Here is a 26,079-nt window from a genome sequence, read left to right on the forward strand (position 1 = left end):
CCCTAGAGAGAGTACTATGGAGTCGCCAACACTCAGTTGTGCCTGAAGAGGTCACCTGCATGAGCAATGAGCAGACTGGCTGTGAAGCTAAGAAGCTGCAGCCAGCCCTCACCTTATGGCCAGCAGCTTTGCATGTTAAAGAAGAGACAGGCTGATGGAAAGCCTGCAGCAGGAGCTGAGGTCTGCCCAGCAGGTGTCACTAGGGATTTAAAGCTTGCTAGGCCTTTGGGACAAGGGCTGGGAAGTAGGCATGGAACGATTAACGAAGTTTCCTTAAAAAATATTTTTGAGAGGCTATATGTGAAATAATTCCAAGGAGTTCTCCCTGCAAGAGAAGCTAAAATAGTAGCCACAGTTTGGTTTGTATAATTTCTAGACCATTCTCTCCAAGGCTCTAGCTCCATTTCTGAGTTTCCATTCCAAAAACCAGATTGGGATAAAAAACTCACAAAGGACACTCTGAATCCAAGAACAGGGAAATATGCACACAGTGCCAAAGCCAGCTCATAAAATTATTCTGAGGGTGAAATTTCTGCTTACAAAATCAGGCTGTATGTCCTGATGACATATACGTTGATTTTGTCAGTCGTCTCAGAATTAAGATCAGAGTCCACTTTAAAAATGCAGGTACCCCAGAAGGCTCTATATTATTAAGGTCAGCTTGTATTTTATGAACGCTTTGTATTTTTTAACAAACCAAGATAAACACTGTGTCTCACTTTTCAAAAACTGCATTGAAGTTATTATCAACAGTTTATTTTCTACACCTAGGCATATGTGTATATTTTTTCCCAAAAATTAAGAGTTAGGTAAAATTCATCTCCACTGAATACTCCTTCACGGTTTCCCTCTTTGTCTTCTCTTCTTGGAAGCTCAATGTTTTAAAAAAATTCATCATGAATTTCAGTACCTTCCCTAGCTTAGATTTTTTAATGTAATTTTTCCTCCATCCATCTTATATTATTCAAATAGTGGCATCTACCTTGCTTCGATCACTTTATATTTCTAAAATATTTTGTACTTTTGACCATGGGTACTGTAAGTATATACTACCTCATATCCATATGACATGATGTACCCACTTAGAAGGAAGAGAAGAAAGGAGAGAGAGAATGAAGGGGTGAATGACCTTATTACCAACACTTTGCATCTTATGGTGAACTCATGAATCCTGGTTATCTTCAGTTTTCCTTTGGAAAATGAAGGAGGGAGCAGAGAGTGACTAGAAAAGGAGTCCTAAGCTTGTATGTGCACAGGAGGCCTCCTTGTGCCTGAGATGACAAGTTCGGGGCCTGGCATCTGAAATGACTGGGATTCATAGCTGGGAGTAGAAAAGCCAGGAGCAGAGATGTGAAAAGAAGTGCATCAGCTTTGGGCCTCTCCAAGAATGACCCGGGGCATGCTTAGAGAGCCTCGGTGAGTGTAGTTTTATCTTGCAGTCTAAACCAAATTTCCATCCAGCAGATATAACCCTTCTCACTTCACATATTTGAGAAATTGAGTCTCAAAGACATTGTCACATGGTCACCTGGCATTACATAGCAAAACCAGCCCTAGAAACCAGGTCTCCAGTTCTGCTACTGATTATAACTACAGCCTGGGAAGAAAAAAGAAAACCACAGGACACCATATGGGATTGTCATGCAAATAATCCTTTGTTTTATGTTCTCTCTCATGGGATTGCCCCATCATGCAACGCCATCAAGGATATTCCCGCAAATGAAAACCCCAGTCTGCAGTTATGCAATTGTGGCAAAATTTCATTAAGATCTTAATCAGTCATTATATTTATTTCTATTTTATGAGGGAAAGAATAAATAACTCTAGTGGTATTGATGTCTACAGGCCCATATTCTAACCACAACTCTAGCCATTTCTCTAATCACTTAACTGATGTTGTTTTAATGAGAGTTATTGTTATTATGCATTATTAATAAAAGACCACCATTACTATTAATATCACTTACAAAAGATTCTGTAAAGAGCTTTGAGACTCTAGATGCAAATAACAAGAAGCCAAATTCTCTGTGGTGTTAAAAAATCAGGTAGGTCTGGCTATACACATTTGATCTTATAAAAATGTTATAGAGGGGATTCAGAAATGGATTTCACATGCCCAAAAAAAAAGCCATGAACCTCCTGAATTGATGAATGTGTAATGTGTAGCTTGCACTCCTTCACATACAGAGAAATTTAATGGTGAGTTGAAACAAATGTTTAGAAGCCTCTAATTTTATGGACATGATGGTGGAATTTATTAGTTTACAATTTAAGGAGCTTGGGTTTACCCAAAAGATCATATCCATAATGGATAAAAATAAACATTTCTATTTTCAAGTAGGATATGGAACATTGGATAAGTAAGAATACTGCCATAATTCTATGAGATATCCTAATATCTCATATTTATACTAGGGCTTCCTAGTATATTTGAGAGCTGGGAACTTGGAAGTTGAGCAGAAAGCCCTCTTGAAAGCATTTCCAAGGGTACCCCCATAGAAAGGTCTCTCCTCCTTTCAAGCTTGCCACAGTCCACAGGCGTGGAGCCTCCTCTGTCTCTTTCCTGGGGAAGGATGATCAGAAGCCACTAGGGCACAACCAGAAGGGACAGAACTCTGGCTGTCACTTTCCTACTACCTACATGGAAAAGGAAGACTGAACTGTGTGCCCATTGCCTTGAAGGTAGGGATGAAGTTAAGGACCCTAACAAAGGGTCACTTTAGCAGAATGGGCCAATTTTGTCACGTTTCTAGAAGTCCTGTGTTCCACAAACATCATCACAAGATTTGCTCTTTGAGAAAGTGAACTTATTCCACAGTGCCTAAAGGTTACATTTTGACTAATATTCACATCTTATCCAAAGCTTTGTTTCTTAGTCTGTGGTAGGGGTTAGTCAAACTGGGGCTTGAACTCAGGGCCTACACCTTGAGCCACTCCACCAGCCCTTTTTGTAATGGGTTTTTTTGAGATCAGGTCTCATACGCCATTTCCCCGGGCTGACTTCAAACCACAATCCTCCTGATTTCTGCCTCCTGAGTAGCTAGAATTACAGGCGTGAACCATCAGCACCTGTCTCAAACCCTGATTTTTTTTTTTTACCTAGAATTGCCTCACTATAGGATTTCAGGGCATAGATAAGCTGGATGAATAGAGACCATAATGGGTGAGCCCACCTGCTATAAGATCATAGTTCTACCTGAAATTTTTCAATGGCACCAAGAAACATATAATACTTTTGCCAAAAGCCTCAATCTCAATGAAACAGAAATCATCACTTGAATTTTCAAGAAATGCATACGCTTTAGCTCTTTTTAAGTCCATAATTTAATCTCATTTGAGTCAAAAAAGTATCATGATCCCTGATTTTGGTGTTGTCATTTTGTTGGGTCAGGGCTCAAACCCAGAGCCTCTCACAAGCCAGGCAAATGCTCTACCCCTGAGCTATGTCCCCTGTATCTTCTCCCCATTCCAATAGATGTAGGTACAGAGGCACAGGGGCTGAAATTAGAGGAGAAAAAACAGAATTATTCAAACTACAACCCTAACTCCCCTGGCTTCCAGACTAATACTCAGTCTACTCATTAATGTGTGCTCCTATTAATTAGGAGCTCAAAACACCTGAGAAGGAGTGTCTGCTTGGGAATGTGGTATGAATCTTTAGTTTACACCTTGTCTAGATAAATTGATTTTTCTTTTATTAATGCAAAACTCATGGGTTATTGCATTGGTCTTATTTGCATTTTTACTTGTTTTGCTCTTTCTGAAATTATGGCTCAGCAGGTAACAGCAATGAGGTTTTCACAAGTTTGCATTATGCCAATAATTTCTCCCTAGTAGTTATAGTAATCAAAGGAAAGCATCTTATTTGCATTAGAATATTCAAGAAGTAACCATTGAAAAGATATAGTAAGTATTAAAACAAGGTAGTCTTGAATTTTGGGGGAATTTTCTACCTGGCTTAGATGATTGGCATAGAAAGGGCTTTTCTGTGCAACTTGTATTCTACTTTTCCTTTGATTCCTCTAATTGGGCATGTTGTGGACTAGTGTGCATATTATTTGTTGGTAAGGTAGAGAAATTTGGTGAGTTTTAATGTTTTAAGTCACTCTTTAAACTAATATTCTGGCTAAACCATTACAATATATCCTCAAGAATCGAGACCTATTTATGGCTTGCTAAAATAAAAGCTGTCAACATATTGAAAAGCATAATCTGAGTGTAATGAAAATGGAACACTAGGATGTTAGAATTATGAAGTATTTCATAAATCACATAGTCAAACATGCCTGTGGGGAAACTGAGACCTGGAGAAGTTAAGTGCTTTGCCCAACATCACACAGCATCAACGACAGAACTGAAACCACAATGGAAGTTCCCACAGTCTGAGACCATCCTTGTTTCATTGCCCTTTCTGTTCAGTTTTGGTTCTTTGGTTCACTCTTTCTTCTTCCATTGAAATTGTTACTTCCAGACTTTCTCTTGTGCACATGCTATTGTATGGTCACCCATAGATCTGAAATTCCATCACATTGCCTTTCCAGAGGAGCGCCTTCATCACACTGAGCCAGGATGGTGTGCAAGGATCTTAATATCATCACCCTGTAGGCCTAGTGCACATCAGACTATTAACACATCTCACCTCCTCCGTCCCCACCCCTGCAGGGTGACTCCCTGGAAAATGCTGACAATATCATGTGACCTGAACACAGATCCAATTGCCAAGATCCACAAACCATATGGCAGAGAAAAGCACTGGACTTAAAAGTCTTGCAACCAAGGCCCTCTTAATAACATTCCACCTGCTTAAGTATGCATAATCTTAAGGCCAAATTTTTTATTAAACTGTGAGCTATGAAAGTGAATATTAAATTAGGATTGGGGAAGGAATGCACACTCCTTCGTAGAAAAGCACTCTTGTTTCAACATTTCTTTATGAAGCTGTCCCACTGAGGGTTGAGTTCGTTGCTAGGGCTGAGGTTCAATTGCAGGTACCCTTCCCATCTTCCACCAGCCTCCTCTAGCAATTGACTGACCTTACTAGTGTTGACTGAGCTGAACTTTGAGATGATCCCCGGTGTTCAGAAGTTGAACTGTGCTTCTAAAAGTACGTGAGGAGAAAAGGCATTATTTGTAAAGGCAGAAGGGTGACTTCTCTGGCAAGAATGTCCAAGGAAATCTCTTAGTTGCAGAAGCTAGCAATGTTTAGTAGGAACAATTTTGCCTGTACCTGAAGAAAATGTCAACAAAGTTTCCATTTATTTCAAACCACTGTGAGAGATATTGAATTATTGTGTAGAAAAATATATTCCTTACCCACCAAGAAGATTGCAACAATCTTCCAAAATGGAGAATGTCTTGTAAGCAAGCACAGAGATCAAAAATTGATTTATGTGTACCACTGAATTTATGCACATTTCACACTATTCATTTTATAGCATTATTCCATTACCTTGACAGAAGAAAATACTTCTCTGCTACTAAATTCAAATTCTAGCTCATTTAAAATATATTTATCATTTTTACATAGTTAAAATATAGATCCTAGTACTTTATTTTTATTTATCTAGGACATGAACTGATTTTCTCTGATTAATAACTAAATATCATATCCAAGTTTTAAATGTCTTTCATCAGCACTTGCCATGACAAAGAACTTAACATTATACAAATCTTCACTATTCTCAAGCTTTGGAGAAGGAGGCAAAAGTAACCTTTCACCTTTTTCCTGGACAGTAATTGCAAAGTTACTTCATTATTCCATAATAGAGAGCAAACAGAATTCCCAGCAAGTTCAGTTTCTACTAGAAAAGTCCATGAAGTGTGGTAAGAAACAGCAAGTAGGCTTCTGAAATACTTTTTTAAAAAATAAAGAAGAAAGTTTTAAAATTATTTTTAAAGGAGTTTAAAAGAAAAGAAAAATGGGCACAAAAATACAACACAAAACAAAGCATAAGCATACAAGACCTATGTGGGAAGTAGAAGTGTACAAGAAGTATAATAACTGATTAGTAGTGGATTACAAATAGATTTTACCCAGTGTAAATTAGTCGTGGGAGAGAGAGTCCAGTCACATCAAAAGTAGTGGCTATTGAATTGTGGCTTCAGAGAAAGTTCACATATTCTTATATTTATTTCTCTTTTCTTTCTTGGCTTTTATATAGTATTTATCTGAAAACTGAGAGTGTGGTTCCTATATGCTGCTCAGTTTGTTTTCAAAAGTCTGTTAGGGAAAGGAGCAGATAGGATTACTCACAAAATCGCCTTTCTATGATTCTCACAGAATACCTTCCAGTTCTGACACCGACTACAAGATACTAGCAACTTGCAGAAAACTGGAGAATGTGCCCAGAGGTCATATTTTAATCCCAAGATGTTTCCCAGTGTCTCTCATTGTCTCCCCTACCACACCCAAAGCTGTACAGTTTTCACTACCATGAGATAGAATCCTCATACAGACTTGAAAATTTCCAGGGTGTGTTTTTATGTTAATTAAGGGTAAATCTGTTAACAATACAAGCTCACTTCCCTCACCATAACCTTTATCAACAGCCTAAGGAACAGATTTTATGTTTAACCTATTTCCAGTGGTTCAGGGGCTTCAGTATTGGGGATAGCAGGGATAAAGCTGGCCATCAGACTCTATCAAAAAAGAACATTAGATCACATCAGGTGTAGTCAAGTTTTGGACGTCAGACAAATTTCTTACCTTCTCTGAGCACCTGTGTCCTCATCTATAAAGGAAGCATGAGACTGACTTGCTCTTACCTTCTCTGAGTAACTGTGTCCTCATCTATAAAGGAAGTATGAGACTGACTTGCAGCATTAATGTGATGATTGATAATTTGTTGTAGGATGCCACATAGTTGAAATTTAATAAGTGATAATAATTATTATTATGCTTACCAACTATCAAGGAAAAATTTAGAAAGGAAGATGTGTGTCCTTATTTCAACCAGGAGATATCCCACAGTGGCTGGTAGAGAAAAACATTACTACTAAAGCCCATTCCTTCTCTCTTTGCCCAGACTGGGGAACACTTCCAGTGTTCTATACTTAAGATAGAAACCTCATGCATCTCTTAGCTTTCAGACTTTCATCTGCTCTCATATATTTGCCATGGGATACAATCTACACATAGGCTTATATAGGCAGATTCTCTTTGCCTGTGAGAATAAGTCTAAGCTTTTTAATACAGAATTTGAGGATCCTTGAGAATCTCAGACCAAATCCTTAACAACACTTCACAATTCCCATTATGCACTCCATGCTCTTTCTCTATTGAGCCCCTCTTGGGACAGCCCCCTGCTGTGTTTTCCTATGGCATGTGTTTTTGTTCCACCTAAACTCTCAGACCAGAATATCTTCCACCTTTTTGTACATTGGTTACAGACCTATCCCATTACTGTGCTTAACATGCTGAATTAAACTCTGCACTTTAATTATATTCCTCAAAGAGCACTCATGACTAAAGAAAATGTCATCAAATTTCTGTTTATTTCAAACCATTGTGAATGATACTGAATTATTGTGTAGAAAAATATTTTTTCATACCCACTAAAAGTCAGAGTATTCTTTACTAATGTGAAAGGTTTGTTTTTGAGGAGCCCATTAACATTTCTTCCATTCAGCTAAGATTCTAAGCACGACATGATCCAAATATAATACATTTAGAAAGAACTGTCTAGTGTCAACTAAAGAGCACAATGGGAGCTTCCTACATCTCATTGTGGCTTAATATCCTTGCGTTATTATGGAACAGACTGTCCTCCAGGGGATTTAAAGGACAGGTAGATACAAGAACAGAAGAGTGTGTCTAGAACTCATTTAGGCAGAGTAACCTTACCCATTAATACATAGGATATAGCCCAAAGAATGTGAGCTATGTCTGATTTCCCTAGAGTTGATACACCAGAGTTCCCTGGGTGGTAGAGAGGAAAAGAAGTATTTCCTCTTCTCAGCAGAAGCAGCTGAAATCTCCCCTCTACAGGAATAAGAGGACCTGGAGGATGAGCATTCCTTCTTAACAAGGACACTCTACTATGATTATGTAAAGGGATATTAAAATGAGACGCTCTCTCTGTTTTGACTGAGGCATGAACATAACAGATTACATATTTCAAAGAGAGATTTGAAAAACTTAACATTGCATAGCAGTTAATTATGCAACTCCTGAGATGACATCACGCCTTTAAAATTAGGAGGAAATAGCATGGTGGGACACACCTGTTACCCCAGAACAAGAGAAATGGAAACAGGATTAAAAGGTCAAGATCAGCCTGGGTTCCACAGCTATGAGACCCTGTCTCAAAAAACAAACAAACAAACAAAAATGTTAAGAGGAGCTGACACGCTAGGGGAGGTCACATACAAGAGGGGGAGGGTAAAAGAAGGAAGTTAACAAGGTGAATATGGTTGATGTACTCTCTACACAAAAATGAATATAAAATTTTTATATTTGCCAGCTACACATCAGACAAAGGACCGATAACCAGAATATATAGGGAACTTAAGAAACTAAATTCTCCCAAAACTAATGAACCAATAAAGAAATGGGCAAGTGAACTAAACAGAACTTTCTCAAAAGAAGAAATTCAAATGGCCAAAAAAACACATGAAAAAATGCTCTCTATCTCTAGCAATAAAAGAAATGCAAATTAAAACCACACTAAGATTCCACCTCACCCCTGTTAGAATAGCCATCATCAGCAACACCACCAACAACAGGTGTTGGTGAGGATGCGGGGAAAAAGGAACCCTCTTACACTGTTGGTGGGAATGTAAACTAGTACAACCACTCTGGAAAAAAATTTGGAGGCTACTTAAAATGCTAAACATTGATCTACCATTTGATCCAGCAATACCACTCTTGGGGATATATCCAAAAGACTGTGACACAGGTTACTCCAGAGGCACCTGCACACCCATGTTTATTGCAGCACTATTCACAATAGCCAAGTTATGGAAACAGCCAAGATGCCCCACCACTGACGAATGGATCAAGAAAATGGGGTATCTATACACAATGGAATTTTATGCAGCCATGAAGAAGAATGAAATGTTATCATTCGCTGGTAAATGGATGGAATTGGAGAACATCATTCTGAGTGAGGTTAGCCTGGCAGAAAAGACCAAAAATCATATGTTCTCCCTCATATGTGGACATTAGATCAAGGACAAACACAACAAGGTGATTGGACTTTGATCATAAGATTAAAGCAAGAGCACACAAGGGAGATATGAGGATAGGTAAGACACCTGAAAAACTAGCTAGCATTTGTTGCCCTCAACGCAGAGAAACTAAAGCAGAAACCTTAAAAGCAACTGAGGCCAATAAGAGAAGGGGACCAGGAACTAGAGAAAAGGTTAGATCAAGAAGAATTAACCTAGAAGGTAACACACATGCACAGGAAATCAATGTGAGTCAATGCCCTGTATAGCTATCCTTATCTCAACTAGCAAAAACCCTTGTTCCTTCCTATTATTGCTTATACTCTCTCTTCAACAAAATCAGAGATAAGGGCAAAATAATTTCTGCCAGGTATTGAGGGGGTGGGGGAGAGAGAAAGGGGGTAGGGTGGGTTGTAAGGGAGGGGTTGGGGGGAGGTGTGAGAAATGACCCATGCATTGTATGCACATATGAATAATAAAAAAATTAATATAAAATTTTTTAACTTGTTGAAATCACCATAAGAAAGGAACTAAAGTAGAGAGAAAAAATAGAGGAGATGAACCATGTCAAGCTATAATACATTTATACATGGAAGTAACACAAGGAAACTCCCTGTGTAGTTACCTTAAACAAGCAAAACGTCATCTTTTTTTTACAAAATTGGAGAGTAGGAGGGTGGTTCAGGTCCTGCAGGGAAGGAAGGGTTGGTACCAGTGGGAGGGGGAAGGAGGTGGGGAAAGGGTGTGAGAGAGTGAATATAGTACAAATAGTGTATACACATGTATATAAATGGAAAAATTATACTTGTTGAAACTATTCCAGAAATAGGATGGGGGGAAAAAGGAGAATAGTGGAGGGGGTAAATTCAAGTATGATATATTTAATATAATGTAAGAACTCTTATAAATGCCACAATGTATCCCCCAGCACAACATTAATAAATAAAATGTAAAGAAAAAAAGAAAAAAGAGGAGCTGACAAATGTGAGCTTGGAGATTGAGAAGGGTTTTTGGAGAGCTATTACATGGCACTCATCTTTGGTCTTAGTCAAAAGAGAGGGTTTTAAAGGCCCAGCATGGTGGTTCACCTGTAATTCCACTTACTCAGGAGGGGAGGTAGGAGGATTGTGTTCCCAGGCCACAAAAAAAACCAAAAAAAAAAAAAAAAACAGAAAAACCAAAAAAAACCATAAAGGGCTAGGTGTAGCTCAAGTGGTAGAGTACTTGCATAGCAATCACAAGGCCCAGAGCTCAAAACCTGTACCAACAAAAACTAAAATGATTTTTTTTTAAAGATAGAATGATGGTTTTAAAAGGACAGCTGGAAGAATTTACTATCTGTCATTGGTTGCTTGGTGCCAATGGACTGGTGCATTGATTCTTACTTGGCAGGAGACGGTAAGGGGTGGAATAGGGGGTTCCTTTGTAAAAGAATGAAAGAGAATTGTTGCTGAATTGACATCAGTAAGCAGAACAATAATTTAGAGGAGTTCGGAAGGAGAAGGGGTTAGGTGACAAACACATGAAACAAAAACAGATATGGCTACTTTTCACCTGGGTCACCTGAAGTACTAACCTAGAAAGCTACCAAAATAAGAACAGACCTAACCAGAGACAAACTGTCAGTACCACCAGAAGCCTAGGGTTGAGGGAGCAGAGATTGATCAGCCTAAATAGAAATAGAAATCTTCAAACATTAGTTGGGACAACAGGGGGAATGCTGGGAAGATGGAGAAGAAGCTCCAGAAAACCACGAGAGCACCTGTAATAGAAAGTACCAGCATGAAGCATCCACTGAGACCAAAGAACAGCACTGCATGCATGGAACACAACAATTAAGAGGTGTAGCTTTCCCTAGCCTCTCTTTTCTTCTCTCTCTCCTCTTTCTCCCCACCAGCTATGGCCCTGAAGGGGAAAGAAAATTCCGTGACTAGGAGGAGGTGAGGGAATAGATGTGCAAGGCAGAAAGGGAAAGACCATCTAGACTCCATCACTCAATCTTGGACTTCAAACTTGAGACAAATCTAATGCCTGTGAGAGACACCTCAACTGGACAGCAAGGGCATTTTCTGACACTCCATGGGACATGACCTTCTAATTACTAAACTAAAAGCGGGAGGTTGTGCCTTATGACTGAATTTTAAAACTTACAGTTTCTCACTGAGTTTTCCTCCTGGGGAAGGGAATAGCCCTGCAGAAATCATTTTAAGCAGCTCTAGGAAGCAATCTAGAATTGCTTTCGATAATATTCTCTAGTCATGTTTGTTTCAATGGATGACTTCTTGTTAATTGTGCACGCCTCTCTACCAACTCTGGCATCCCTGATGGGAGCTACTCTGTCTTGTAATTTTTTTGTATTCTCAACACCTAGTCTAGAAACTGGCACATGCTTAGCACTAAGTACTTCTTAGCTTATACAAGGGAGAATCCTATGACAACTAGGGAACAGGTAAAGAGAATGACATGATTGTAAGGAAAGGGAGTACCACATTCTTTTGCATAGATCAAGAAGACATCATGAAAACGGTCGCATGTTATGTGACCATGTAAGACTATTACCATTCTACCAGGTACTTATTTGGACCAGCAGAATTCAAGAAAGATATGACAGCAGGAGGAAAAGTGTAGAGCTAAGGATACACAGTAATGCTCAAAAACAGAAGAGGTGACCATGCTATGGACGGCAATGTGAAGACGTGTATTACCATGCAGGAGGACAACCATACTAAGACTGGAAATGCCAAGGCCACCAAGATGCTGGCAGGTCCCAAGACAGAAGCAGATGAAGTTTATTCAAAGAAAGTACATGAAGAAACACAGAGGCCCATCAAGGATGGTGCTACAAGCATCGTCCAGATGGGTCTGCAGATCAGAAGTAGCAGTGTCTACCTAACCTTAGAGAGTGAGTTCATTTTCCAGGCATAAAAGGACTGTGCTTCTCCAATCATCAACTTCTGCATGCAAAACAGAATTTACTCATCCTAACTGTGGAAGTTAAAGATAAGGCCACAAGAACAAAAGACAAGGCTCAAATACAGAGAAGCCACTGAAAAAGTATGAAAATGGAATAGCCTGACAGATGAGGTTAGGCTGAATCACACAAACTAGATTAAATAAGACTAAGAGTCACCTATCCTGTATACACTTGATACCCCAATTCCATAACCTAGTTATTATCTTGTTTTGTTCATTCAAATGTTTGACTTTGGTCTCTCACTGATACAGATGCTACTTCAGAGAACAGAAAGGCAAGGCTGTTAAGTAATGGTGGTGAAATCTTTTGAGGGAAATGGCCTCAGTTAGTGGTCACAAAAAGTTATTTCCATGAAGGGGCATGTTATAGACCACTGGAATGCCTATATTTAAAAGTTTCCTTCTGCCACCAAAGATCACTTCTCACAATATTATTTATTAACTCTTCAGAATGATTTAGAGAGAACCAGTTTATATAAGACTGAGAAAATGGAAAACAAAATAAAGAGTGAAGGCTCTGGAGAGCCAAAAGACTTTAGGCACTTAGAAACATCATCTGCTTTTTGTGTTGCAGTGAATCTGCCCTGAGAAGGTTAAATATAGACCACAAGGCTAGGAGGAAAATAGAAATCACTAGGAAAGTCAGGAAATAAAAATACACTGAATGACTATTTTGCACTATATGCTATGTAACTTACCTCATTTAATCTCCATAAAAGCCCTGCAAGAGATCATTGTTATTATTCCATTGAGAAAACAGGTTAAGTAAATATACAAAGCAATATATGTTGCAGAACCACGATTTAAATCCACATCTGTCCAAAATCAAAGACCTTGATTTTCCACTATACCAAGACACTTTTATGTACAAAATGCAAGAAGCAAAAGAAATAGAAAAACATGAGTCATTCATATAACGGTTTATTTGGGGAAAACTACTTTTTATAATATTGAAATCAGGTTAAGATAACACTGAGATATATTAAAATCATAGAATAAATCTAACAAGTAAGATTTAGATGTGATAAAACTTTATTAAATAACTTTAACTAAGGCTTGGGTTACTGACAGTATTGTACAGATTTTCTTATTCAACATAATTTGAGTAACTTATTTCAACATCAAAGTCAATGTGATTTTAAAAACTTAATCCTATTAGCTTCTATAGAGAAAATAAATGCCCCCAAGAAAAGGCAAGAAATTTTTGAGAAAAAAGGAATCTGGCTAACTATATTTCAAATGTATTTTAATGATTTAAATAGAATTGTATTTATGCAAGAAAAAATAAAAATGTAAGGAAAACAAAATGAAAATTCCAAGTGTATACTAACTCTAAGTATACATAAGGATTTAATAGTTTATGCAAGTTGAATTTTCTAAAATGAGCTTTCAGATATAGAAAAAACAGATTATCCAGCATATAATTTGAAAGAAACTGATTACACTATAAAAATATTTATCTTGTTAAAATGAAAGGCGAAGACCCTGTGCAATATGCCCCAGATTTTCTCCCTGACTTCATCTCATTCTGCTCTCACTTCATCCTAGTCCTCAAACAACACAGAAAAGTTTCATCATTTGCATTTGGGGTTCTTTCTGCCTGGAACATTTCTTCCCCAAATATGCCTGGGGCTCTGTCTATATCTCCTCAGATCTTTGTTCTTCCCCTCCCAGGGCCTGGTCATAAATCACTGAATGATGATAGTACTAAGAGAGAAAGTATAGGTTGTATTTACACACCCTTGGAGTATAAACAGTTTCCTTAACCACAGCCCACAAATTACTGATTAATAAATTTAGCAATATAAAAACTTAAAACATGTTTGTTCCAAATATGTCATAATTAAAAAGGAAGAAACAGCTAAAAGAACTATATTGCTAACATGCACCAAACAAAGGTTAATTCCTTTCCTACAAAAACCTATTGCATATAAGAGAAATGCCATTGTACAAATGAGCAAAGGAATAGGACAGAAAATTCTTACACACAAGTAAACACAAATTGCCAAGATATGAAAAAAAGTCAAACTCACTGATGAGAAAAGAATTAAAATAAAAGAGTGAGACACCAAATTGGCAAAGACAAAAAGAAATGATAATATACAACATTGGCAAGAGTGAGAAGAAAGAGACTTCTTTGTCCCATGTAGACACACATATAAGAACAATCTTTGTCAAGTGAGTTGGCAATCTGAATAAAAAATATTTAAGATATTTACCTTTTGACCCTAGAATTTCACTTCTGGAGCTTGTTCACAAGGAAACAATTAAGGACAGGTGGAAAGATTTAACTACAAAGATATAATAAAATGGTAATGAGCAACCTTTAAAGGAATAGGGAGTGTGACATGAGGCTCTGTAGTACTTTCCCCTCAGTGACTGGGAGAGAGAGAGAGGGGATATAGGAGCCGATTATATGTAAATAAGCCTAGGTCTCTTTTTCTTAAGGACCATCTGGAAGTGGCAGCTGCACTGAACCTAAAAGAGGAAGTAGTGGGCTTAAGCTTCCAAACAGGGATTTAGGTTGAATATAAGAAGTATTTCCTTACAAGATTTGTAAACATTGGTACTGGGGAAAGAGGGAGGTGGTTTACTCATATCTCCTGGCAGTCCTGCAGAATAGATTTTTATCAAATGAAGATGATTTTTGGTGCATGCCTACAAGAAGCAGGGTTTGATTTAAATCACGTTCAGCCTTCTGTTTAAAATGATACTGTAATGTCAGCACGTTTGCACATAATGTAATATGGAACCATATTAGAGTAATTGTCATTTCATCTTATTAAAATATAGTTAGAATTATGTTTATTGCCCAAATGAAATTAATTGTGTGGCAGGAATTAGGAAGAGGAATCTTTCTTCAACCTACCAGTTTCCATTCATTACATAATCCCAGTAATATTTAAATTCTTTGAGGGATCTTGGCATTTCCTGAGAACTGCAAGATTGAAACCACTTTATGGACCAAAGAAAGGCCAAAGTCCTTCCAAGTCCACTTTCCAGTTTCAGAACGAGTAATCTTTCTATGTTTGCAACTCCTTCAGGCTTTTCATAGCTATTATTGTTAGTATAGTATTTTTTCTGAGCACTTAAGATTAAGGTTATAAAAATTATTAGGTACAATCTTATTAGAGTTTAACAGAATTGAACATAACCATTGTGAAGGTCTGTTATAAAAAGAAAACTTCACAAATATGGAGAAACAATTTGTACACGCTCAAGAAAAAAAAGCTGGATATCAAAACTGTGTCACAGGAATAGATTAACACTAAGTCAGTTCTAATCATTTCTCAAGGCAGCACAGATACACTTACCAGGAGAAAAAATGAGCCCAAGGAGAAAGACTATAAATTGCTTATGTGGAAAGGAGAAAGAATATTACTGCATTATTTACAGCTAATTCTCATTTTTCAAACAAACAAAATCTGGCACTGATCCTTGAGTTTCATCATAACTATAGGCCACAAAATAAGGATTTCTGGAATGACTACCTCGCAATCATTTCTATCTATAGACATTTTTCCAACTAGAAAAGAAAACACTAAACATGAGTGCTATTTGAAAGAACGCCAGTAGAGCAGAGGCCTTCCAGGAGGAAAAGAGCCTCTGCCTTTGAGGTTTCCCAGGCTCATATGACCCAGTTTACTTAATTTATTTTAAAGCAAAATGCAGTTTCTCCTTAAGTCCTAACCTTTCCAGTTAGTCTATCCTTTTCAAAATTCCCTTTTGCTTTATTCTTTGGCCACAAACTGGCTCATCTTGCTCAGAAATCCAGGAACCTGGCATATTAAGGTCTTTTCTGTTTATAAATCAGACCTCTCTCTTGGCTTCAGGCAAATTTTCTTCCTCCAATTGCCTGAACTCAACCTGACAATATTCCTTGGATCGCTCACTCTCTTTTCTGGATACATGGCCTAATTATAAATATTTATGATTATATTTTTCAAAATGTTCATTATTTTTACCTTTCTGATAGATGGAGAATCCATTCTTGTTTCTTCTCATTCTTCTTACATTCTACAAGTGTGTCATAGATTTCTATCTGTTTCTTCCTGGGTCACATCTGACTCTGAGCCTCCTTTCTAGTCCTTCATAGCCAATATCTGCAGTCTTTTCTTCAATTCTCATGTCTAGACACATTCTGTTCTCAACTACTTTACTATGATAACTGTCATACATATAGCATGCAACATAAAGTTTTACTCACTAGCACTATGTGTTCTCAATCTGTACAATTATTTATAAGATTTGTTACACCATCCTCCAAAGAGTTTTAACTTTGTTCTTCAATGACAATCTAAGAGAGTAACTATAGTAGGAATTCCAACCAACAGAACATGATAGGAGTCCTAATTCATCCTGCATGAGTATTTAGCCATTATACAAATACCTAGTTCATTGAGTATCTATTAATCACTTGTTAAATTGATAGGAACAACAAAATAAGTCTCAGATTAGATAGCAATTTATTTGACAAGAGTAATTATAAATATTTCAGCAGAAGTTAAAGAAAACAATATACCAACTTTCTTTATAATCCTGATTTTTATTTATGATGGCAGTATATATAGCCAAATATAAACTATATTCCCAGACTCCCTTGCAGCTAGGACTGGTAAAGGAATACAATTCTGCCCAATAAAATTTAAAAGGAAGCAACTGGAGGGGCTTCCAGAAAAGCTTTATAAAAAGAGTTTACTCCATTGGCATTAGTTTTTATCCTTTATTCTTTACCCTTCTTCTTAGCTAAACTCTGGTCACTGGGCCCATCAGAATAAGAACTGTCTTAAAATCATGAGGAAGAAAGCATATGTTTGGATGGAATGTTAACAGCCTTGATTGCTAATGGTACTGTGCATAATACACCTAGATTACTTATCTCCAGATTCCTTTTACACGAGACAAGGAATTTCTTTTTATGCCTCTGTTAGATTCCTATGTCTAGCAGCTCAACATATTCTTAACTGACAACAATTTTTATATGAAATTTCAAGCAAACAAAGACATTTCAGGAAGTGCTGACAGTCCTCTGGAGTAAAAATTGTATCATTACAGATGCTACTCATTATTTTTTCTTAAGGGATTTTTTTCTGCTTCATAAATGTCTATTCTCTATGATATGAAAAATTTAAAAAACTGCAATTTTTGATGTTTTTTTTTAACTAAGTGTTGATCATGGTTAATTTAAGAAGAAAAGAAAATAAGATGATTAGAAATTTCAAATCAATGTTCAAACTTTACCCTCAGCTCCTAGTTTCTCTATTATTTCTTGTATCAGATGCTTGCAAACAACAAAAAGTTACTGTAACTAGACTAAGGAAAAATAAAAGGTGGCTCCCAGAATTGACAGGAAAGTTAGATGTAGTGCAATTCTGAGCCTCACTACACACAGCAAGGTCAAATAGGTGAAGAGTACAGTCCTCCACAAAACTCTCACTTCACACACCAACCACAAGCTCCAGGGTTCCCAGGCCACCTGCATGTCTATCTAACTAGCTACAAGTTTAGAGCTATTCTCTCAAGATCAATCATTTGCTAGAACAGTTCACAGAACTCAGGGCAAGTGGTATACTGTGATTAAATTTTAGTATAAAGGACACAAATCAGGGCCAGCTAAATGAAGAGATGGATATGGTATAGTGAAGGAATGTCCCAAACACAAAGCTTTCACATCCTCAGGTGTGTCATGCTCCCAACTGATACCACGTAACTCAAAAGTTCAAACCTCTAACTATGTGTTTATTCTTTCTGGCATTGCCAGGCTAATCCAAGTCAATAACTAGGGGTCTGCCATGAGTCACCATGTTCGCATAAACTATCATGTGTGACCTGAAGAGTCCACCAGGAATAAAAAAGACACTCATATCATATAGGAAATTCCAAGGGTTTCTCATTCCTTCTTAGTAACCAGGATAAAGACCAGCCAGATTTTATGTGACACTAAAAAACCAAGCTCAGGAAATTAGTAATAGCCAGGGTCAGAATCAAGACCATTGAACTGAAATGGCCTTCTTAAGACACACCAGCCACCTCTGTAGACTTCTCACAGAAACTCCATTGACATCACTACAACCAGAACTACACATACCAGGTGCCAACAACACCTACCACCCCTCTCAATACGACAGCACATGGCCTCGATTCTTTGCATCACTTCTCCCAAATTCAAAAGTCTGACATATGAACAATTCATGGCATCTTATTTAGGTGACACCCCCTAGATCACAGAGAAAGAGGAACATTTACTCAGGCAGATTTCTGAGGTTGTAATAAAGACACTGCCTCAAATAAGGGAATTCTTATAACTTAGGAAATTGAGTCCTTGAGCAGCAGGAATATGACAAATTTCCCTACACCACAACTCTTTCACTAATTAAAATCCATATAAAGTATACCCTTGTCCCAAAAATGTGCTTCTGCAAGATATAATGATATCATCTCTTATATAATTAAAATCTACTTTTTAACTCCTACAACAAGGAGACTATCCAAAATCTTATTAAATACAAATCCAACCACATGTCTCAGATCTCTAAGTAATTCCTTCTCTAATTTTCCTCTAGCCCATAAAATATTGTTCATCCTCCAAACTAAATATGTTCCATATATAATAGTCATATCAATAAGCAGAAAATAAAAGGTAAGTGAGTTAAATATATAAACACGTACATGTATACAGGAACAGAGACTGAAACAGGCAAGTAAGATATTGTAGAAGAGACTGCAGGACTTAACTGTTCAAAATTGAAGATACGCTGACCTTGCCTACTACTCTTTCCGTATTCCTTTAGCCATCAGCCAGCACAAAAGTTGGTTGTGTAATTTTATATCTGGAATTCCTGAGAACTCTTTGTCCTGGATGCTGCTACTATATAGGACTGAAATCACCTTTAATCAATTTTTTTTACAAGGCATAGTAATTCAGAGATCTCCACCCCCGTTCTTATCTCGGTTGCTTCAGTCTATAATCCTTTCTGCCTCCATTGTGAACTCCAGTTTTTCTTCAGTGTCAGGATTAATCACCCTGGATAGCATCACAATCCACTTTTTCAATATACTCATCTCATTGCAGGGAATCTAAAAGACCAAGTAGCAATCTCAGCCTCTCAAAAGAACTTCGTTATAATGCCAGTGTACACCTTCATCCCTTGCTTACTAAATCCTCTAAGTCAGGAGTACTTGCATTTAGCATAATTTCTTTAGTACGTTAGGAGATGTAATTTTGAGAAGTATCAAACCTTCTTCCCCATACTCATATACTCTGTCTATGAGAGAAATCATTCCATTTATCACTCTCCTGAATAGGCATTTCGGTCTCACAATGGGTTCTTCTGGACCATAGGTAGCATTCAAGAATCCATTCTGAAAGTGACTGCTTTTGGATAATAAGTGACATGATAAAATTAATAATCTCAGGAACAGTAGCACATCACCTGAGTTCCTTCACTAAAACTACTGCATAGCCAGAGAAATGCCAAACATATTTTTGTGAAGGTACCTGTTGAAACTATAATCAATGGAACTTCTAGAAGCACAACAGTCAAGACAAGAAAATCCAAACCCTGAATGTTTCCTCTACCCTCCCACCTTCAATGGCACAAATACTTGATGGAAGCCATCCAAATGAAACTGTCAAAAGTTCCACCCAGACTTCAATTCTAAGTTCAGAGTATACCAATTCTACTGGAAAATTAAGCTTTCAGCAACGGTCATGGTAAAAGAATCCTTAATGTAGAGAAATCTCAGTTCTTGGTACATTATTGCCTGTGGCTGCCATAACAAATTACCACAAACCCAGTGGCTGAAACCAACATAAATCCCTTCCATCACAGTTCCTGAGGCAAAAAGGCTAATGGAGGTGTCAGGAGAGCCTTGATTCTTAAGAAATCTTTAGAGGAGTCCTTTCTTGCTTCTTCAGTTTCTGGTGATTCAGGTGTTCTTTGCTGTTGACTGTATGACTCCAGTCTCTGCCTCCATATTCACATGGCCTTCACTGTGTCCTTCTCTTTCTTAAAAGGACACTTTTCAATGTATTTAATGCCCACTAAAATAATACAGCTGATCTCATCTCAAATTTTGTAACTTAACTACATCCACAAAATTCCTTACTCAATGGCCACATTCAAAAGTTCTGAGTATTAGGAAGTGGTTATATACTTGGAGGGCCACCATTAAACACACTACAATAAGTTTCATCACTACCACCATCATTCATGGGATCATTAATCGAGCACTGAGAAAAATGGAAGAAGAGGCAGAAAGGGAGAGGGGATTATCATCTATCCTCACCCTTAAGAGACTGTGGATAAGCACTTGTACACTAATATTTTCTCATTCTGGGTGCATTCCAACACATTTATCCACTGCCCTCAACCAAAATAGTCTTGTTATTTTCCAAATTTCTAACCACCTGCTCAAACTATTAACCTTTACCCTTTGTCTTTTGTTGTTATTTAACTCAATTTGTGACTTCTTCCAGGAAAGTTAGGCAATAAGATGTGCCTCATTTTAGAACCAACATTGAGTTGAGTAGTGTAGTGAGACTGCATATATCCACCATGTATGCTGGTTCCCAGGAAATCAGCTAGAACCATCCATAAGCTGGACTATGTATCTCTGTCTACCTATCTTCTTACCTTCCTATCTATCCCTTTATGAATCTACTTATTAAGCTTCTCATGCTACTGACTAGTCATTGAAACCTGTCCATGAAGTCATTCCTATAGTTCTGAGAGAAAGCAGCAGGGCAGCGTGAAAATACACATGGGGAAAAAGAGCACCTTTGTTCAATGTAACTTGTGCATTCAAGATTGGCTTGGTTCCATTCCTGTATGTATTATTCCATTTGATGAAGTACTGCTGTGTATTTTATTTTTTGGTCAATGGTTTCTGGACAAGTTCATAATGGAAACTCAAGTCACAAGGTCAAGCATCTAGTCTTCACAGAGGTCCATAATAATTCAAGATTTGTTTCTCAAAAGAGGAATAGTTACTGTTGAAGAAGTCAGAGATTTTATTACACAAATAACATTAGGAGTCTTAACTGTGGATTCACTACTAGGACTGCATAAAACATCCCAATCTGCCACAAACTGTTCAAGCAACATTGAATCTGCTAGGTCATATGGGCTGCCAGGTCGAGCTGATTGTACTACAGCCTGGACTGATTGCCAGGGGCTGTGTTGATTGGAGTTAGTAAAGAGACAGCATCTGGATCAGCAGCTGCACCTGGAGGCACCACCTAATTTAGCTTATGATAATCTACTCTCATCCTCCCACACCCATCTGTCTTCTGCATCAGCCTAATTGGAGAATTAAATGGAGCTGTGATGGAAATGACCACTCCTTGTCGTTTCAGTCATTCGCTGTAGCACTAATATGTGAGTTTCTATAGAAGTGTTATATTGCTTTTCATATACTCTTTTAGTAAAGAAAGTAAAATTCAGGACCTCCATTGGACCTTTCCCTTGATAATGATTCTTACTCATGAGTTCAAAAACAAATGTAAGAATGTGGTCAATTGCCCACAATTCCTTCTTCCGCAACACACACATGAAACACATGGGGAAAGAAGATGTACCTGTAGGTCCCACCAGGCTTACCATGAGATAGACTTGGGCTAAGACTCCATTTATCAATTAAACACCGTATACTTCTTCTGTGACCATTGTGACCCATGGTACCATTCTTCTTTGCCAGAAATGCATGATTTGGTGCCACTAACCCCAAATAAGTGAAAGGTCTGCATATATTCCCTTCTTCAGAATATATTTACACCAGGAAATGACCAGAGGCCTGGAAATGGTGTTTACTGTGTCTTCCTTTTGGCAAGTTCTATCTACAGACATGGAAAATTTCATGCAGATTTATTAGGAATTTTGTGAGTTGCCCACACATTTCCGATCTTTAGACTCCATGTTCAATAAATCAATGTAGAATATCCGTGTGTGTGTCTATTACAAAAAGCGTAAACACCTAGCCTCTGGAGGTTAACCATCTGGCTTTTCTTCTAGTCCTGCCCTCCAATACCATAGGAACTTTCACATCTCCAGTGTAATCAGGAAGCCCTTTTCCATATTGGAAATATCCCCAACCTACAACACTCACATTCGCTAAATATTCTAGTGACTCCCTCACCGAAGTATTTCTCGAAGCTTTAGTGAAGAGCAGTCTCAGTGTCTATTTAGGGAACATGGTGTGCAGGTGAGATTTGTATTATAAATGCAGTCTTTGATACCTTCTGCATATTGTGGCAAATAATTTATGGCATCTTAACTTTCTTTACTCTAATCATGTTTCAGTTTAGCTCCCAGTCAGTCAACCTAACTAAGCATTAAAACTATCCTGAACACAGATAATTACATTTTTAAAACCAGACTAACCTAAATCTATATTTCTCTACTTTTTGACTGGGCAGGTTCAGAATTTCTTCTATGTGTTTTCCCCCTAGGTATTTTATTAAATAAATTGGTAGATAGATTTATTTTGCTGTAAAAAAATATTATAAAGATAGACATCACAATTGAGTGTGCTGAAATCCAACTCTAGTTATTGATTTGAGATGAAGGGGAGGGAAAAGGGTTAGGACCTGAAGAAAACTGACTCGAGCAAGGGAGAAACAACCTCCTGCAATAAAGACAACTTGAGCTATTTTGAATACATCAACTGGCAAGGGAAACATAAAGATTTTGGCATTTGTAACTATTTCAAATACTCAAAATCCTCCCTAATTCAATATCCAGTACCTCATCCTGTCCCATTTAATACTTTAACTTCCCCACATGAAACCTGGAGAAAAAATGTATTAAATAGTATGCTAACTTGGCAGCTCCTGATCAACCTTTCCATTTGTTTCTTTGATATCTCAGCTCTACGACTGTCGTATTCAAAGGATTCTACTAGCATCATCAGACAGAGGCTGGGGTATAAGTTTATGACTTGAGAATTTCCAATGTGTACTGGATTCCAAGTGATAACATGAAGGTATCTGTTTCACTACTGCTCACCAGTCACCACTCATTATCTTTCCTTCACTGATTACTACATTTGTACTTTTAGCTCCAATTACGCCACATACAATCTCAGACTTCCCCCCTTTTCCCTGCGTTCTATAGAATCTACTCCTAGAACCAAGTTCCAAACTAGTTACAGTTCTTGACTTCCTAGAAAAAAAATAGGCTCTGGACATAAATGGGGGGGTGAGTTATTTGGAAGATATTGATTGAATACTCTGGAATCAGTAGAAGTGAGGAACAAGATTTTAAGATGGTCAACAACTCATGGAGCATCATATTAGCTGAGTATAGGTTTACATGCCCAGGTGACAGGGTAGAGGAAATATGATGGGGTAGAGGTAACTTGTACTTGTCCTTTACCCCCATCAGCTTTCTGTAGAGAAGAAGTAAATTCAGTGTACTACAAAAAGAGGGGAGGAGACTAGATAAAGGTGCTCTATAGCACTGTATGAGTGTAGCATAGACTGCCTATAAACTGACAGATATTTAAGATAGCAATGATTAAAAACCTAGTTCTATATGCCCTTTTCTTTTATTATTATTATTCATTTATTCACATTTACATACATTGTTTGGGCTATTTCTACCCTCTGCCCCCCACCGCCTACCCTCTCCCCTCTGCCCCCTCTCACTTCCAGGCAGAACCTGTTCTGCGCATTTCTCCGGTTCCATTGAAGAGTAGAAATAAGCAATAATAAGAAAGACATAGCATTTTTGCTAGCTGAGATAGGACAGCTATACAGAGAGATTCTTAGCATTGCTTTCATGTACAAATGTGTTACATCCCAGGTTGATTCATCTCTAACTGATCTTTGCACTGGTTCCTGATCCCCTTCTCATGTTGACCTCTGTTGCTTTAGGGTTTCTGTATTAGTTCCTCCGGAGTGGGGACATCAAATGCTTTCATGTTTTGGGTTTTCTATCTAACCCCATACCTCCCGTATGTATTCTCTCCTTGTCATGTAACCCAAGTCCTACAACATTGCTGTATTTACCCTAGATCTAAAGACCGCATATGAGGGAGAACATACAATTATTGGTCTTCTGAGCCTGGCTAACCTCACTCAGAATGATGTTCTCCAGTTCCATCCATTTACTTGCAAATGATAAGATTTCATTCTTCTTCATGACTCAGTAAAATTCCATTGTGTACAAGTACCACATTTTCTTGATTCATTCATCAGTAGTGGGGCATCTTGGTTGTTTCCATAACTTGGCTATTGTGAATAGTGCTGCACTGGGTGTGCAGGTGCCTCTGGAGTAACCTGTGTCACAATCCTTTAGGTATATCCCCAGGAGTGGGATTGCTGGAACATATGGCAGGTCTATGTTTAGTTTTTTAAGGAGTCTCCAAATTTTTTTCCAGAGTGGTTGCACCAGCTTGCATTCCCACCAGCAGTGTAAGAGGGTTCCTTTTTCCCCACATCCTCGCCAACACCTGTTCTTGGTGGTGTTTTTGATGATGGCTATTCTAACAGGGGTGAGGTGGAATCTTGGTGTGGTTTTGATTTGCATTTCCTTTATGGCTAGAGATGGTGAGCATTTTTTCATGTGTTTTTTGGCCATTTGAATTTCTTCTCTTGAGAAAGTTCTATTCAGTTCAGTTGCTCATTTCTTAATTGGTTCATTGATTTTAGGAGAATTTAGTTTCTTATGTTCCCTGTATATTCTGGTTATCAGTCCTTTGTCTGATGGATAGCTGGCAAATATTTTCTCCCACTTTGTGGGTGGTCTCTTCAGTTTACAGACCATTTCTTTTGATGTGCAGAAGCTTTTTAATTTTATGAAGTCCCATTTGTCCATCCTTTCTCTTAGTTGCTGAGCTGCTGGGATTCTATTGAGGAAGTCCTTGCCTATATCTATTTGTTCCAGAGTGTTTCCTGCTCCTTCCTGTACTAACTTCAGAGTTTCAGGTCTGATATTTGGGTCCTTGATCCATTTTGAACTGATACTAGTACAGCGTGATAGACATGGATCTAGTTTTAGTTTCTTGCAGATGGATAACCACTTTTCCCAGCAACATTTGTTGAAGAGGCTGTCTTTTCTCCATCATATATTTTTGGCCCCTTGGTCAAAAATAAGGCGGGTATAGTTGTGTGGATTCATGTCGGGTCCTCTATTCTGTTCCACTGGTCCCCTACCCTTTTCATTAATGTGTACCAATAGAAGTCAGAATCTTTACCCCAGAGTTCTTTTCTTTTAATGTCTTACACACAGTAGCAACATAAATGTGAACAAAGTCTTTAATAGTACTTTTTTCAATTTCACTGAATTTTGGATGGATTTTAGCAGATGACTTTAACTGGATCTGGTTTTTCTCATGCTTAGTAAAAGTAAAAAGAAATCCATGTAGCATTATTTTATTTTTAAATAGCTTTATGAGTTAGAAATTAAAAAGTATTTTAGCAGAAGTATAAAGAACTTCTTTTAGTAATTATTCTCTTTTGTAAATGAAAATGCCTTGTTGTCTTTAATAATATTCATTTATTTAATCATTTGTATACCAATATTTTAATTGGGGGCTATTAGGAAGTATTTAGCTTTGAAGCTAGTATTTGGTTTTCTAACACTGAAATTTTATTTTCTGCTGTAGTCTCAACCTTTTAAGATTATTATGAATTAATGCCCATTAATAATATTGGGGCATTTATAGCATGTCTACTATTATTCATACAGGATGAATTCCTAGAATGGGGGTGCTAACTGAACCTGTATCATAAAAGTATTCTATGGAAATAGTTTCTTGGCACTTAAAATATTCTTTCTACAAATCCAATGAAATTAGGATACGTCTCAGGTCCTAGGTTCTTCCGGTCAGCATTCACATGACATTAGTTCCTCTTCTTCACCTACAACTGCAACATGAGCTACACCTTTACCATGGCAAAGATGAAATAACCTCTAATTCTCTATCATTTATTCA

At 37.7% G+C, this 26,079-nt stretch overlaps 1 protein-coding gene across 1 annotated transcript in view; it reads left to right on the forward strand.

The window, feature by feature from the left end:
• The window catches only part of Klf12 (KLF transcription factor 12), a 580,787-nt gene that overhangs the window by 19,439 nt on the left and 535,269 nt on the right, over nucleotides 1–26,079 (forward strand). The window lies entirely within an intron of this gene.

Source organism: Castor canadensis, chromosome 10 (genome assembly GCF_047511655.1).
Source record: "Castor canadensis chromosome 10, mCasCan1.hap1v2, whole genome shotgun sequence".
Classification (NCBI taxonomy): Eukaryota; Metazoa; Chordata; class Mammalia; order Rodentia; family Castoridae; genus Castor; species Castor canadensis.